The following is a 15,321-nucleotide window of genomic DNA, read 5'->3' as shown; positions in this document are numbered from 1 at the left end:
CGGTTCTCAACCAGGGTTACACGCATCACACAGACACAAGGCAGCCTTCTGCAAATCCCTCCTGCAAACTCAGCACAAAGAAACAAGTGGACCTTCTGCAACCCTCCTTTCCCCAGCAACTCCCTTCAGCCACTCCCAAAATCAAAACCACTTATCAGGGGCCTCCTGTCCTGTGTCTGTTTCGCCAAACTGGCTAGCCTCCTATGGAATAGAGAAGAGCGCCTGGCTTCAAACATCTGTGAACACCAAGTCATCTTCTGCCTCTGGCTCCCCCTCCTGCACCACATCCCCATCCATGAGTTTCTCCTGGCTCAGTCCACTCTTGACTGACCCCTGAGCCGCCAAAATATCCACGGTGCTCTCTGCAGTGGAGGTTGGGTCATCGCCGAGTATCGTGTCCAGCTCTTTGTAGAACCAGCAGCTCGTGGATGCAGCACGGTGCACTGGAGTGGCAGTTTGCCTCCCACACCTTGTGGTAGGTGTTCCGCAGCTCCTTCACTTTGACCCTGCACTGCACTGTGTCCCCGTCATGGCCCCTTTCTGGCATGAAGCGTGATATCTGCCCATATGTATCATAATTCCTACAGCTGGAGTATAACAGAGACTGAACAGTCTCCTCTCCCCACATGCTGATGAGGTCCAGCAGCTCAGCATTGTTCCAAGCAGGGGAGCGCCTGGTGCGTGCAGCAGCCATGGTCACCTGGACGGATGCGCTGAGACCACTGCACGCATCACAAACAAGCAGGAAGGGGACTTTCAAAATTCCCAAGGAATTTAAAGGGTAGGGCTGATGGTTGGTCATCTGAGGGCAGGGCAGTAGAGTTCAAACCGATGACCAGAGGTGAGAACAGGCATCATGGGACCCCTCCCAGTAATCACCACAGTGTCTACACCGGCACCACAGCGCTATAGCCCTGGCACAGAAAGTCTCTCGTTGGGGTGGATTTTTTACAGCACTGCAACCGCGCAGTTTCTGCGCACAAAGCGGCTTGGCAGTGTGTACACCTCTGCAGTTGGAGTGCAAGAAGCTGCTTTACTGCACACAAACTTGCCAGTGTAGACATACCCTCAGTCTCTGACTCTTGGAGTGCATATCCAGCACTCACCCTCATTGTTTTTGCTGACAGATACTGGTCATTTTCATTGTTCTAAAAACAAGAAAAATCTCATGACAAAGGCTAGGGAAACGTGAAAAGAAAATCAGGAAGGACTATTTTGGAAAGTGATCATTTGTCTTTTGAAGTCCCCAATAAATCTGAACTCCATCCTGTCAGAATAATTTAATATCAAAATATGTAACAGAACAGCCTGAACCAAAAAGAGAAAAACCCTCAGTCCAGGGAGGGCTACAAACCATTTTCCCATTCATGAAGTGAAACCCCAGAGAATCTTAAGATTCAACATCTGGAGAACAAATTTGCCCATTTCCTTCTGAACAGGCCAAACCTGCTTTACTCAGCACCGCCGCATTATTTGGTTGGGTTACTGACAAAAGTTTTAAGCATCATCATCATAAAAGAAAGAGGAAAACAAGACAAACCTAACCAAAAATTTCCTATCTACAAATGATCTGGATTTGGCTGGAAAAACTCCAGATGCCACTTTACCAATAGATGGAAGCTGGGATTTGTAGACCTGAATTTATGGGGGCTAGTTTGTTATGGCTCGCCACTGATCTGATTAAAAGAATTTAGAGTTATGTCCCAATTCAGGCTCCCAGGAGCAGACTCCTGGGGTGTGTGGCAAGGGCACTGAAACTGAGGACAATACCAGAGTTTTAAGATCTTTATTAAAACAAGTGAAAAAGCAATCAAAGCTCCAAGGCACAGTCACAAATAAGTAATACAATTCTAAAGTTCCTGGTGGTAACATTCCTGCTCTAAAGACTATTTAAGCTACCATGCTCACACGCTTCCCTGAAGACCGGGTAGTAGGAGACAGAGGACCAGCCTTGTCTCTGGCAGGCCCAACAGATTTGATGGTCTAGGTCGAAGTCAGGACCGGAGGAGTAGCTATGTTGCCAGGCTGAGCTGATAGCTTAACAGAAGGTATAAAGAGGGACGAACGAGCGACCCCTCTGCATGGGTGTTGGCCCTTTTATAGGGTCCTCCTAATGGCATGAATATTCATAGCCGTGCCCAATCTGCCATGCCCAAATCTTACTTCCTCACCCAGAGAAATCTTCGGATACGCTTATTCTATAGGCTAACATATTGTGACATATATTCAGACAGGTTAATATTATCTCATCCCTGAAATCATTACCTTTGACATTAATCATAACTTCCATGTTCTGCTGCAGAGCACCCTGTGGTTACCGGCCTGGTCCAAACTTAAGGTGAACACCTTCGGTTCTTCATTCGATTCTCTGTTCAGTTCCCCCAGAGACAAAGGGGTCGCCAATAGGACATTTATCTATGCCAAAGGTTGCAATCACTTATCCTAAATGACTCAAGCTAAGCTTCCTCTTCCAGGATACAGGCCTGTAGGCTCCCCTGCATTACAACCAACCATTCTGAGTAATATATATTGAGATCCGGTATAAACCAACAACAGAATCAATCAAATCAGTGAAGGAAGCACTCTAGCCAATATAGCAAGCTAGAAAAGTAACCTTATGGACTACAGATTTAAGCTCAAACTGTGCTTTGGGGTTCATTTGAATTCCCCCTTCAGGAATGGGACATTTTCTTCTCCAGCCCTCAGGGGCCTGATTGAGGATCAAAGAAATCAAAGCCTGGTTCCTAAGCATGGTGGGCAAAGGACACTGTGGTAAATGACACACATGAAGGTGGAGGGGTAGAAAGGGAAAAGGATAAACCTTTCTCGGCTTGGGCAGAGGCTGCTCTGTGAGAGAAGATATGTGAGCTTGATGGGGGTGGGAGGGAATCCCCTGGACTCACCCCGTCCCCTCAAATAACGCAGAAGTTAAAACACCACATTATTTTGCTATTCCTGCTCCAGCTTTTTTAGACTCTATTGAATGCTGGCGGATAAGGGAGAAACAGCACAAAAATGAAATGCTTTTCAGCAGAACCTGGAGCAATGTGAGGCTGTCTGGGAATGAGACAATCTCACTGCAAAGGGGGGACTTAGTGACTCTAACAAGCACTTTGCTAATGGGGGATTGGAATAAACTGCGCAGGGTCAGTCTAGACTAGAAAAAGGGGTGGAGGAACAAAGGAGACTCACCAGCTAATCCCAACCACTTCTCCTGCCCTAGACAGACGCTCGGAGGCTGATATTATCACTCCGCATTTATTCCCTCTCTGGAAGGCACAGATTTGTCTCAGGTCATCTCGCAAGCTGCTGGCAGCGCTGGGAATAGATCTTAGCTCTCTTGAGTCCCAAGCCAGTGCTCTATCCACTAGGTAACGCTGTCTCCCTCTCAGAGGCTGATGCTGCCTTAGCAGAGGTGGGAAATCCAGACTGCCAACAAAAGGCCCTGTGGGAATCAGTCTCTGCTAATGGTGCTGTCTGAATGCACCGGGGGCAGGGAGAAGGGGCAGAGGGGGTGAGTGATGAGGCAGCACCTCTCTACCCCTGTGCTCTCCCTTACCTCTTATCCCATGATCCCCAAACACTCGATAGCCCAGCACCCAGCTCCCCCTGCTTCCCAGCTACTCCAGCCCCAGCCATTCAATCCCCAGTGTCCTCCCCAGAACCCATTGCCCTGGTCCCTTAACCTTTGATCCCCCAGAGCCCAGAGGGATTTGGAGAGAGGAGGAGTTACCAGCCCCCAGGGACACTTGCCCTGCAGGGAACAGCTCCAGGTCAGCGGGGGAGCCCAGTCCAGGGGCTGGTGGAAGATGTGGGGGTGGGGACAGGGGTCTAGAGCAGGGGTCGGCAACCTTTCAGAAGTGCTGTGCCGAGTCTTCATTTATTCACTTTAATTTAAGGGTCTGTGTGCCAGTCATACATTTTAACGTTTTTAGAGGATGTCTTTCTATAAGTCTATAATATATAACTGAACTATTGTTGTATGTAAAGTAAATAAGGTTTTTTAAATGTTCAAGAAACTTCTTTTTAAATTAAATTAAAATGCAGAGCCCCCCGGATCAGTGGCCCGGACCCGAGCAGTGTGAGTGCCACTGAAAATCAGCTCACGTGCCGCCTTCGGCACATGTGCCATAGGTTGCCTACCCCTGGTCTAGAGTGAAGGTGGGGCCTGGCCCAAGTGTCTTTCTCCTCATCTCCATGGCAGGGGGATCCCAGCTAGGAGGGGAAGGGAGAGGGGGGACCTTCAGCCAGGCAGAGGGAGCGGCTGGAGGAGTTTCTCTCTCTCCCTTTCCCCACCTCTGGCTCATCAGCTCAGCAGCCAGGGCTGCAGCAGGGAGGAGGGACTGATCAAGGCTTCTCCTCTGCCTGGGGTTTGTGGAGACCAGGCAGAGCCAGAGGATCCCAGACCAGTTGATGCTCAGCTGCTGCTGGATCATCGCCCCAGCAATGCGCAGCTGGATCCTTGGGAGCCAAATGCCCCTGATGTGTGTGGGAACGAGGAAATGGGTTTGTCACCACGGCCAGCCCCAGTCAGGGCCCTGAGAGAATTTCCCCCGTGCGTGGAGGAGTCTCTGATGTCCAGTATGGTGTTAGCTCCACTTGGAGCATTTTCCACATTGAGAACAACTCAGAGGTTTCTTCCCTGTGCGGATGCCTGATCCCAAATGAACCTTCCCCCACATCAAGGTGTCTCTGTTGTGTGGGTCACAGATGTGTAAAGTAAATTGAACCTTTTCCTGTCAAGCTATTTCTGGGTTCTCTCCTCCCTGTGTATTCTCTGATGATTGGTGAGCGCTGAGCTCCTACTGAAGCTTTCCGCACTCAAGGCATTTATAAGGTCTCTCTCCCGTGTGGATTCTCCCATGTTTAATAAGGTATGAGCGCAGACAGAACGTTTTCCCACAGTCCAAGCATTTATGAGGTTTCTCTCCTGTGTGGGTTTTCTCATGTGCTTTAAGGTTTGATTTGAAACGGAAAGTTTTCCCACAGTCCAAGCATTCATGCGGTTTCTCTCCTGTGTGGGTTTTCTGATGTGTAGTAAGGGTTGATTTCAAATTGAAACTTGTCCCACACTCAGGGCATTTATAGGGTTTTTCTCCTGTGTGGATTCTCCTATGATTAGTAAGGGCCGAACTTGCGATAAAACCTTTCCCACACTCATGGCATTTATAGGGTCTCTCTCCTGTGTGGGTCCTCTCATGAGTTAGAAGTGCTGAGCTCTGACTAAAACTTTTCCCACACTCATGGCATTCATAGGGTCTCTCTCCAGTGTGGGTTCTCTCATGTGCAATAAGTGTTGCACTCTGACTAAAACCTTTCCCACACTCAAGGCATTTATAAGGTCTCTCTCCTGTGTGGGTTCGCTGATGTGTAATAAGCGTTGCACTCTGACTAAAACTGTTCCCACACTCACAGCATTGAAAGGGTCTCTCTCCTGTGTGTACTCTCTGGTGTATAATAAATTGTGACTTCTGAATTAAGATTTTTCCAGAGTCCACGCATTTATAAGGCTTCTCTCCTGTGTCAGTTTTCTGATGTGTAAGAAGGTTTCCACTGAAACGGAATCTTTTCCCACAGTCAAGGCATTTGCAGGGTTTCTCTTCATTGTGACTTGTCTGCCGGACTGTGGTTTCCTTGGGATCCTTCCATCCTCTGCCACGTTGAATTGATTTGTTCAGTTTCTTCCCGGGATGGTTTCCCAGCTGCATCTCTGATCTGTGTTGATCTCCCCAGGCATTTCCCTGCTCCAAGTGCTGGGAAAAATTCCCTTCTGTTCTTCTCATAAACCTCTCCTGCGGTTCCACTTGCTCAGGACCTTCCTGCTGCTGATTCTCCTCCTTGTTCTCACTCACTGTCCTATCACCTGCCGGGAGAGAGAGAAGCCAGACAGGAGTCACTGCCTGTGCCAGGGAGAAAGGACAGAAAGGGGAATAGCAAAGAGGGAAAACACAACACAATGACTGTTGGGGAGCTGGAGACATTGGATTCTGCCTCCACATCCCACCCCAACACTCCCAGGGAAGGAAAATGAGGTAGGAAATTCCCGACAGCTAACAGGATGGGTGGGAAGCCGTGACTGATCTTTGCTTTGATGCTACAACACCTGCTGACTGCAGCTCTGACCTAGGTGAGATGGGGCAGAACTGAGGGCTCTTAGTCACAGAAAGTTTTTGGTACTCCCAGCTTTTTCCTTCACTTGCCAGATGTTTATCTGTTTCCCTCATTCCTCACCTGTGCGGGTGCCTCTCGGGCTCTTCCTTTCCTCTGTGGCTTGTAGATCCGGGACCCACGGCTCTTCCCCTCTTTCCAGCAGGGCGATCAGGTCAGGTTTGGGAACGGGGAATCCTGCTGAGCAGTGAAATTAGGCAAGGTCAGGGCTCATGGAGTCTTGGTAGAGTATTTGTTACGTGGAATATTCCCTGAGTTTAACCTGACCCTACATGGAACTGTGGTAACTCAGACCCCTTGGGAGCAGCAGACATCTGAGGTCACAGATTTGTTGTCACTCCCTCACTAGGAGGTCTCAGGGTAGATGCTCTCTGTGGACCCACAGCTCAGCTCGGGTGTTAAACACCTGCCTATTTCCAAGCCTGCAGAATGGAGAGCCCTCCCCATGGGTGGAGCTAGTTCCAGGAAGGAAGGTGAATGGTGTGTGAAGGAGAAATAATACAGACAGGGCAATACCCTGCTCCTGGCCCCTTGAAAGTTGGAGAGATGGGGATGAATTAGCCTGTGCATTAGGTTTCTGTATCCCCTGTTCGCTAGAATGGGGTGTGGAGATAAAGGGTCTCTCACACTGGAGCTGTGGATTATGCGACCCTCCCACTCCAAACTAACTCACCAGGGAAAAATCTGACTAGAGTCAGATATGCAGATCCCACAGCTTCTAATAATCAAGGGGACGGGTATCGCTTACCCAGCGAGGTCACTGTCTCATAGTTCTCCTGCATGACGTCCCTGTAGAGGGCTCTCTGAGCGGGGTCCAGCAGAGCCCCCTGCCCCTGGGTGAAATACACAGCCACATCCTCGAAGGTCAGCAGCATCTGGAACAACAAGAGTCCCCCACTCAGCACCTGCTGCCCCAGCCACAATCCCACTATTCATGGCAGAGGCGGCCCAGAAAAGCAGAATCCCACCCCTACCCTGCTCAGAGCAGCCAGGAGGCTTCAGGGGGTGGGAGAAGGTAAGAGCTCTTTGTCCCCCCAGCACACGGAGCAGGGCAGGGTCTTCTCATTTACCACACGCCTGCCAACCAAAGGCTGATGCGGGAAGCAGAGCTCTGAGTCCGGGACAGGGACAGGAATCCCAACAGCTTCCCTGCGTATTTCACAGCAGCCTCTGGCCAGTGGGTTCAGGGTCCAGCACTGGGAGTCTGGTCAGTTTCCCCAGCCCTGCCAGGAGACGTGTTTCCTGGTTCAGAAATGGGGGGATGTTTCCAGCATCTGCAAATGGTTCTGTTCAGAAAATCAGGCTCCAAACTGAACATGTCCCAGCAGATTTATCACACCCTGTCCCGTCCCTGCCTCCCCCTGGGTGCTTCCTCCCCATCACTCTCCACAACAAACTCCCTGCAGCTCCCTGAAAATCCCCTACCTGAGCTGGCTCCATCACAGCCATTTCCCTTCCCTGTCCCTTGGAAGACGGAGGATCTGGAGCGAAACGTGGACGTGATTCCTCAGCCTGTCGGGGCGAGAGGGGCGATGGGGGAGGTTTCAGAAAGGGCTTGAGTCCATTTCACACCCCGATTCCCCCCAGGCTCTCTCCCTGCAGACAGACACTCTGGACTCTGCCATGCTGGGAAAACCCTCAGTCACTTTATCACCACACAAAGCTGGCCCCTCCCCCCCAGCACTGAACCCCTGAGACACTTTTAATCCCCCCCAGGGACAGAGTCACTAAGACAAAGGTTAGAAAAGAGCAGAATCAAAGGAAACACTTTGGGGGGTTCCTCCTGACATTGGCCCCAAGGGCAGCACATCCCCCAGCAGCATGGGGACTAGGCAGAGACAGGAATTGGTTTCTCCTCTGTCAGCTCCTCCCCTTGTTCCCAGGAGAGTCAGTCAGCCCATGGGGTGCAGGGAATGGATCCGGGCAGGGCTGGGAGCTGGGAACCTCCCTCCCCACTTCTTTCTCCTGTTGCCCCTTTCGGTCTCACCCCTCCCCTTCCTGTCTCCTTCCCTCTCCCCCCTGCCTGGGAGAACCGGGAACTGTCCCATTCCCATGGGCGTTGGCTCTCCAGGGTGAGCCTGGCTGTGTCACTGAGGGTAGGAGCTCCAGGACCCACAGACTCATAGGGAGCCCCTCCCCTCTCCCCCTCCAGTACAAACTCACTAGGAGGTTGCTGAAAGGGGCCCTTTGTGCAGAGTCACTTTCCTGCCCGGCCCCAGCCCTTTCCCCCGGGTCTCTCCCAGTCCCAGGCAGCTCAAGCGCTAGTGTGGGCTGAGCCCAGGTCTGCCCCAGGGGGCTGATTCCAGCCACTGGAGAAAGTGCCCACCTGGGCTGGGCACAGAGGGGGGGATTTTAATGAAGGTCTGTCTGTGGCACAGACCCCAGTGGGGAGCAGTAATTTCCCAGTCTGAGTTCTCAGTTACAGGAGGCAGCCAGGGGCGGCTCCAGCATTTTTTGCCGCCGCAAGCACGGCAGGCAGGCTGCCTTCAGCGGCGCGCCTGCGGGAGGTCCCCAGTCCCACGGCTTCAGCGTACCCACCACTGAATTACCGCTGAATCCGCGGGACCGGCGGACCTCCCACAGGTGCGCCACCAAAGGCAGCCTGCCTGCCGCTCTCACGGCAGCTGGCAGGGCGCCGCCCCCCGTGGCTTGCCGCCCCAGGCATGTGCTTGGAGCGCTGGAGCCGCCGCTGGAGGCAGCGGTATCTGAGCCAGGCAGCTCAATTCAAGAGCTCTAATATCAGGAGCAGAGAGAGGCACACACCAGCCTCCTCCTCTCCCTGAGCAATAGCCAGAGCCCTCTGGCTAATGACTGAGCTTCCCTGTGCTACCTCTGCAGCCCCCAGGAACAGGCAGGCAGAGGCTGACCTCTTTGGCCCATCCACACTCACCCCCTGGCAGAGAAGAAAAAGATGCCAAAATCGTGAGTGCGTCTGAAAATCATAAGTTGGGAACAGGGTGTGTGGGTGCAGGAGGTGGAGGGGGGGTCTGGATATTTGCCTTGTAGCTTCTGAGCCCTTAGGTGGAAGCCTCCTTCTCCCAAGCTATTTGTGGTAAAGGAAGCCCCCTCTGGCTGGGGGGTGGGGCAGCCCCTCACCCTCTCCTGCCCTATGGGGTGGGGGAGCTGCCCTTTTATCTCCCCCTCTTATTCTCCCCGACCCCGCCCTTCCCCAGCCAGTCTGCTCTTGCTCTGTCTCCCCCCAGCCTCCCCTCCCCACATCCCCTTTCCTTCGCAGTGACCCCCACTCAGAGTTTCCTTCTATTGCAGCTTTGTTCACATCTGCCCCATAAGTCTCCCCCGATTACTCTGCATCGCCCCATCCTCCCTTCAGCGCCCCTCCACCCCCATCCCATCCTGCCCTCTGCATCCCCCTTCACTCTCCTCCTGCCCCCCCACAGCCCTTCCCACCTATAAGTCCACTCCTGTCCTCCCACCCACGGTCCCTCTCCAGACCCCTCCCTCCTGCCCACGTGTGTCTGTCCACCCCCACCCCGGCCCGGGCTGGCTCCCCCGCCCCGCCCCGCCCCCACCGGGGCTGGCGGCAGCTTTCCCGGGCCCCGGGCGGGAATCGCAGCCAGCTCCGCGGGGAGCAGCCCGGGGGTGCCGGGGGGGGGGGCGGGTCTCTCTCACCTTCCCTCCGAGCGGGGCCCCCCGGGGCAGGGGCCGGGCCGGGCTGGGGGCTCTGCCCTGGGAGAGGCTCCTGGGGGGGAGCAGCGGGAAGGGCCCTGCTGGAGATTCCCCTCTCCCGGCTGCAGCCAGGGCTCCGGGCTCCCAGCACCAGCCGCCCCCCGGGGCTCGGGGATCTCGCCACGAGCCTGGGTCCAAAGGTCACTGCAGCGTCTGCGATTCTCTTCCTGCTGCCCGGGAATGAGCGACTCCAGTATCGCTCCCACCCAGCAGCTCCTGGGTCCTAGCGATAGCCCCTGGAGGGCGCTTTGCCTCTCTGTGTCTGGCTTCTGTTAGACCAGGGGTCAGCAACCTTTCAGAAGTGCTGTGCCCCGTCTTCATTTATTCACTCTGATTTAAGGTCTCGCGTGCCAGCAATACATTGTAACGTTTTTAGAAGGTCTCATTCTATAAGTCTTTAATATATAACTAAACTCTTGTTGTATGTAAAGTAAAAAAGGTTTTTTAAATGTTTAAGAAGCTTCATTAAATTAAAATGCTGAGCCCCCAGGACTGGTGGCCAGGACCCGGGCAGCGTGAGTGCCACTGAAAATCAGCTCAAGTGCCGCCTTCGGCACGCGCGCCATAGGTTGCCTACCCCGTGTTAGACGTTAAGGTCAGAAGGGCCCATCATGATCATCTAGCCCAGGGATTCTCACAACCAAATTTTTGATGGCCTCAGAGTGCAGCCAGCAGCTCTTGGGGTGGCCGCTCTGATGGTTTTTCCTAAAATACGTAATTACCTTTAGGAAAAAACCAATACATATGCACAGAGGTAAGCGGGGGAACAGTGGGAAACTTCCTGGTTTATACACTTCCCCCGTGGCCTGGAATAGCAGAAGGATCTGGGTCCTCGCTCCCACTCCTTATACCCACAGGTCTGCCTGCCCTCGAGGACGCCCCTGCCACTCTCCTGTGTAGCAGAGTCCTTGTAACCCCGACAAGGGTAGGCCCAGGATTCCTGAGGTGCTCGACCCCGAACCTTGTGATCACTCAGGACAGGGGCTAGGCTGTCCCCCCACATCAACATTTATTTATTGCTAGCTAGTAAGTCTGCTATTTGTATGTTTGTTTATCTTTTTCACAGCCTCTCAGGTAGCTACCTGGGTGACCAACTTGGTAATATGAAACCTAGACACTCCAGCAGGAGTTCTGGAACCTGTCCTGCCCCACCTCTTCCCCCAGAGTCACTCTAACACTTTTTCCTAAAATACTTAATTACCTTTAGGAGACTATGCAATAAATATTCATAAGTGGGGGAATGGTCCTGCTACTGTGAGGAACTTGCCTGGCTTGTACACATCCCCGGTGGAATTGGCTAGCGAAAGGATCTGAGTCCTCACTCCCACTCCCTTTAGCCAGAGACCTGCATGACCTCGAGGGCCTCCCTTCCACTCACCTGTGTGGCAGAGTCCTTGTAAGCCAACCACGCTGGGCCCAGGATTGCTGGGGGACTCGACCCCCAACCTTGTCACGCAGGACAGGGGCTAGGGTATCCCAAATCCAAGGTTCTCACTCCAACCTGGATGCTTCCCTGACCATTGCATAGAGTTCAGAGCAAATACAATTTATTAAACAGCAACTAAAAAAAAAAAAAAAAGGGAAAAAAGGGAAAGGTTAAAGGAAAACATCACCCCGCTCTGTGGGCACGGGGGAAGCACAAACTGCCATCTCTGGAACGTCAGGGCAGTTCACCGTCTGTTCCTCACACGTCCCAGGCCTCCCTCCCAGTCCCTGGCTGTGCTGCAGGGATGATGCAAGTTGGACATGTGCTCTAGCATGGGCCACATGCCCTCAGGCTCTAGGTGGCAGAACCCCTCTTTCCAGCCAGGGCCAGCTCTAGAGTTTTTGCCGCCCCAAGCAGTGCGCCGAATTGCTGCCACGGACAGTGGGGGCAGTCTGTATGTGGTTAGGGTGGCACATGCGTTTCCAGGGCGGTGGATATTCAGCAGCAGCGTCCATAGGCGCCGACTTATATGGGGCTCTGGGGCTTTAGCCCCATGAATAAATCCCAAGCAGGGGCTCTGCCCCACCAATGTTTTTCTCCTGCTTGAGCGCCCCGCCGCCGCCGCCGCCATGGCTGCCCAGAGCCCTTTAAATCCCAGCCACGGCCGGGAATCAGAGGGCTCTGGGCTGCCTGCTGCAGCGGGAAGCCCAGAGCCCTCTGATTCCCGGCTGCGGCTGGGCTTTAAAAGGCTCTGGGCTCCCCGCGGTTGCAGGCAGCCCAGAGCCCTTTAAATCCCAGCAGCGGCTGAGATTTAAAAGGCTCTGGGCTCCCCGCGGTTGCAGGCAGCCCAGAGCCCTCTGATTCCCAGCCGCGGCTGGGATTTAAAGGGCTCTGGGCTCCCCGCCGCAGCGGGAAGCCCAGAGCCCTCTGATTCCCGGCTGCGGCTGGGATTTAAAAGGCTCTGGGCTCCCCGCGTTTGCAGGCAGCCCAGAGCCCTTTAAATCCCAGCCGTGGCTGGGATTTAAAAGGCTCTGCACTCCCCGCAGTTGCAGGCAGCCCAGAGCCCTTTAAATCCCAGCCGGCCGGGAATCAGAGGGCTCTGGGCTGCCTGCTGCGCGGGAAGCCCAGAGCCTCTGATTCCCAGCCGCGGCTGGGATTTAAAAGGCTCTGGGCTCCCTGCGGTTGCAGGCAGCCCAGAGTCCTCTGACTCCCAGCCGGGGCTGGGATTTAAAGGGCTCTGGGATCCCCGCGGCGGCCCGCCGCCCAGAGCCCGTTGAATCCCCGCCGCTGTCCGCTGATTTCCCCCTCCCAGACCCCTGCTCCAACTGCCCCCAGAACCTCCACCCCTATCCACGCCCCACGGGTCCTTGGTCCCCAATTCCCCCCTCCCGCGACCGCTGCCCCTAACTGCCCCTTGGGACCTCAGCCCCTATCTAAGCCTCCCTTCTCCTTGTCCCCAACTGCCCCCTCCTGAGACCCCACCCAACTTCCCCCCCCAGGACCGCACCCCCTACCTGTCCCCTGATAAACCTCTTAGACTCCCATGCCTATCCAATTGCTGCCTGTCCCCTGACTGCCCCTTCGAACCTCTGCCCCATCCAACTCCCCCTGCTCCTTGTCCCTTGACTGCCCCCGGAACTCCCTACCTCTTCTCCAACCCCAAACTGCTTACTGTGCCACTCAGACCAGCGTATCTGGCTCCATGCAGCTCCAGACAGTTGCTGCCATGCTCCCCATGGAGCCCACAGCCCTCTCCACCCCCAGCACCTGCCTTCCAGATTTGAACACCTCAAAATTCAGGAGTGCTCAAGCTCGGTTTGGGCAGCTTTACTTCATTTCTCCCAAATCAGTTTCTGCAAGGTGCCAACTGAAGGTGTTGGAGAACAGAGAGATCAGGTGGCCTCCTAATGCCTGGAAAAGAGACAAAGGCCGGAGGAGGGAGTGTCAGTGCCTGTGCGGACTTCTGGGAAGTGCACGGTGTGGAAGGGGATGCTGTGATGCTTTGGAACATCTCCATACAAAGCCAGTCAGGACTCTGGGGGAGCCTCCTCTCTCGGAGCATACTGTCTCCAGGGCAAGAAGCTTACACCTTCCTGGGTCTGACCTCGGAGCATTCAGCATGCCCTTCCACGTCATGCACTTTCCAAAGTGAGTCTGCCCAGGCTGGTCCTGGGGCAACCAGAGGTCGCTGCACCCCAACTCTGCAGTCAGATGTGACTCTCAGCCAGACAGTAAAACAGAAGGTTTATTAGATGACGGGAACACAGTTTAAACAGAGCTTGTTGGTACAGAAAACAGAACCCCTCTGTCAGGTCCATCTTGGGGGGTGGGGAGCCCAGAACCAAGTTCTGGGTCTCTCCCAATTTCCCCAGCCAGCTCCAAACTGACACTCCCTCCTCTGGCCTCTGTGTCTCTTCTGGACAAGGAGGCCACCTGATCTTTGTCCCCAACACCTTCAGCTGGCATCTTGCAGGGGAAACTGAGGCACCCACACAGTATTCAGAGAAAATATTAAGAACATTCCCACTTCATCACAACAGATGCAACAAAATATAATACTGTATATTGAAGTAGGCAAGTGCTGCTTCTGACTTTCCACTTTTAATTGACCCTTGTAATCTTGTGGCACTGACGCGTTGTAGCTTCATTTTATATCGGCTTACAGGGCGGGAGCGGGGGGGCACCACCATTTTGGGCCCCACCAAAAATTATACAAACCTGCCGCCTATGGCAGCGTCTGTGTTCAGCCAGAAGACAGAGGCTGCACCGCTGCGGATACGCGTGAGCCGCCCTGACGGCGGGAGTTAGGGCGGCACGCGCGTTTCCATGGCAGTGGCAATTTGGCGTCAGCGTCTATGGTCAGCTGCTGTCTGCGGCAGCACAGCTTCTGTCTTTGGGCTGAAGACAGAAGTTGCCACCGAATTGCCGCTGCCGTGGAAAAACGTGTGCCACCTTAATGGCACATGGACCGCCCCGCCGTCTGCGGCGGCAATTCAGTGCCCTGCTTGGGGCAAAAACACACAGACTGACGCCCCTTGCAGACTGCCACCCCAAGCACCTGCTTGGAATGCTGGTGCAGTGCCTGGAGCCGGCCCCGTTTCCAGCATCCCCCTTCCCCTCTGTTGGGGTTATGAGTTCCTCCCCAAGTGTCGCCTGCAAGGTCTCTTGCCTGGTGGTGTCTCCCTGCACCAGGCCCTCTGCCCAGAGTCCCGTCCGCTCTCCCCAGCTGCTCACCACACCCGGATCTGGACTGCTCCAGCCCCAGCTCCCCTCCCACAGTGCTGCTGCGCCTCCAGCCCAGCCTAACACTCAGAGTTTCTTTCTATTGCAGCCGTATTCCCATCCGCCTCATAAGTCTCCCCTGATTCCCCTGCATTGCCCCATCCTCCCTTCAGCACCCCATCCCCTTCACCCCCTCCTGCCCCCTCATACACTCCTTTTCCCCTATTATCTGCCCCATCAGCCCGTCAGTACATCCTCTGCCCCCCTCCCGGCCCCTCCTGCCGCTCACACATCCCTGATCCCCCCTCAATCCCATTTTATCTAAGCCCCCCCCCCCGTTTCAGCCCCCATCCCCCGCCCCACGGGGCACGGGCTGGCTTCCCATGCCCTGCACATAATGGGAGCTGGTGGCCACCACAGGAGAGCTAATTAATCCACCCCAAATGAGTGATGGCAGCTATGTCCATGGGAGAAGCTCCAAAAAAAAAAAAAAGCCTCCTCAGGCAGATTGAGTCTCCTTCTGCAGGAGGCAGGCAAATGGGAAATGCCAGCCAGAGGGGATTTCCCTGGCAGATGAAAAAATGTCCCCACAGACTCCTAGAAGGGTCTGAAAAGCTGAAGAATTGGCTGCTCTGGTCTGAGCATGGGCAGCAGGTATAACAGGCCAGGGGAGATTAAGTAATGATGATTGATGCATAAAAGGACATATGAATCTTTAGCGCATCGGGCAGGTAAATATCTTTCAATGCCAGACATACCATGCAAACACCTGTTCTCACTTTCAGGTGACATTGTAAACAAGAAGGCAGCATTACCTT

At 54.2% G+C, this 15,321-nt stretch overlaps 1 pseudogene; it reads right to left on the bottom strand.

The window, feature by feature from the left end:
• Positions 1-4,109: 4,109 nt before the first annotated feature.
• Positions 4,110-7,761, bottom strand: LOC120404820 (annotated as a pseudogene).
• Positions 7,762-15,321: the final 7,560 nt, after the last annotated feature.

The sequence above is a fragment of the Mauremys reevesii genome, linkage group 4 (genome assembly GCF_016161935.1).
Source record: "Mauremys reevesii isolate NIE-2019 linkage group 4, ASM1616193v1, whole genome shotgun sequence".
Classification (NCBI taxonomy): domain Eukaryota; kingdom Metazoa; phylum Chordata; order Testudines; family Geoemydidae; genus Mauremys; species Mauremys reevesii.
The sequence above is the reverse complement of the archived record's forward strand: the minus strand, read 5'-3'. Positions and strand labels throughout refer to the sequence as shown.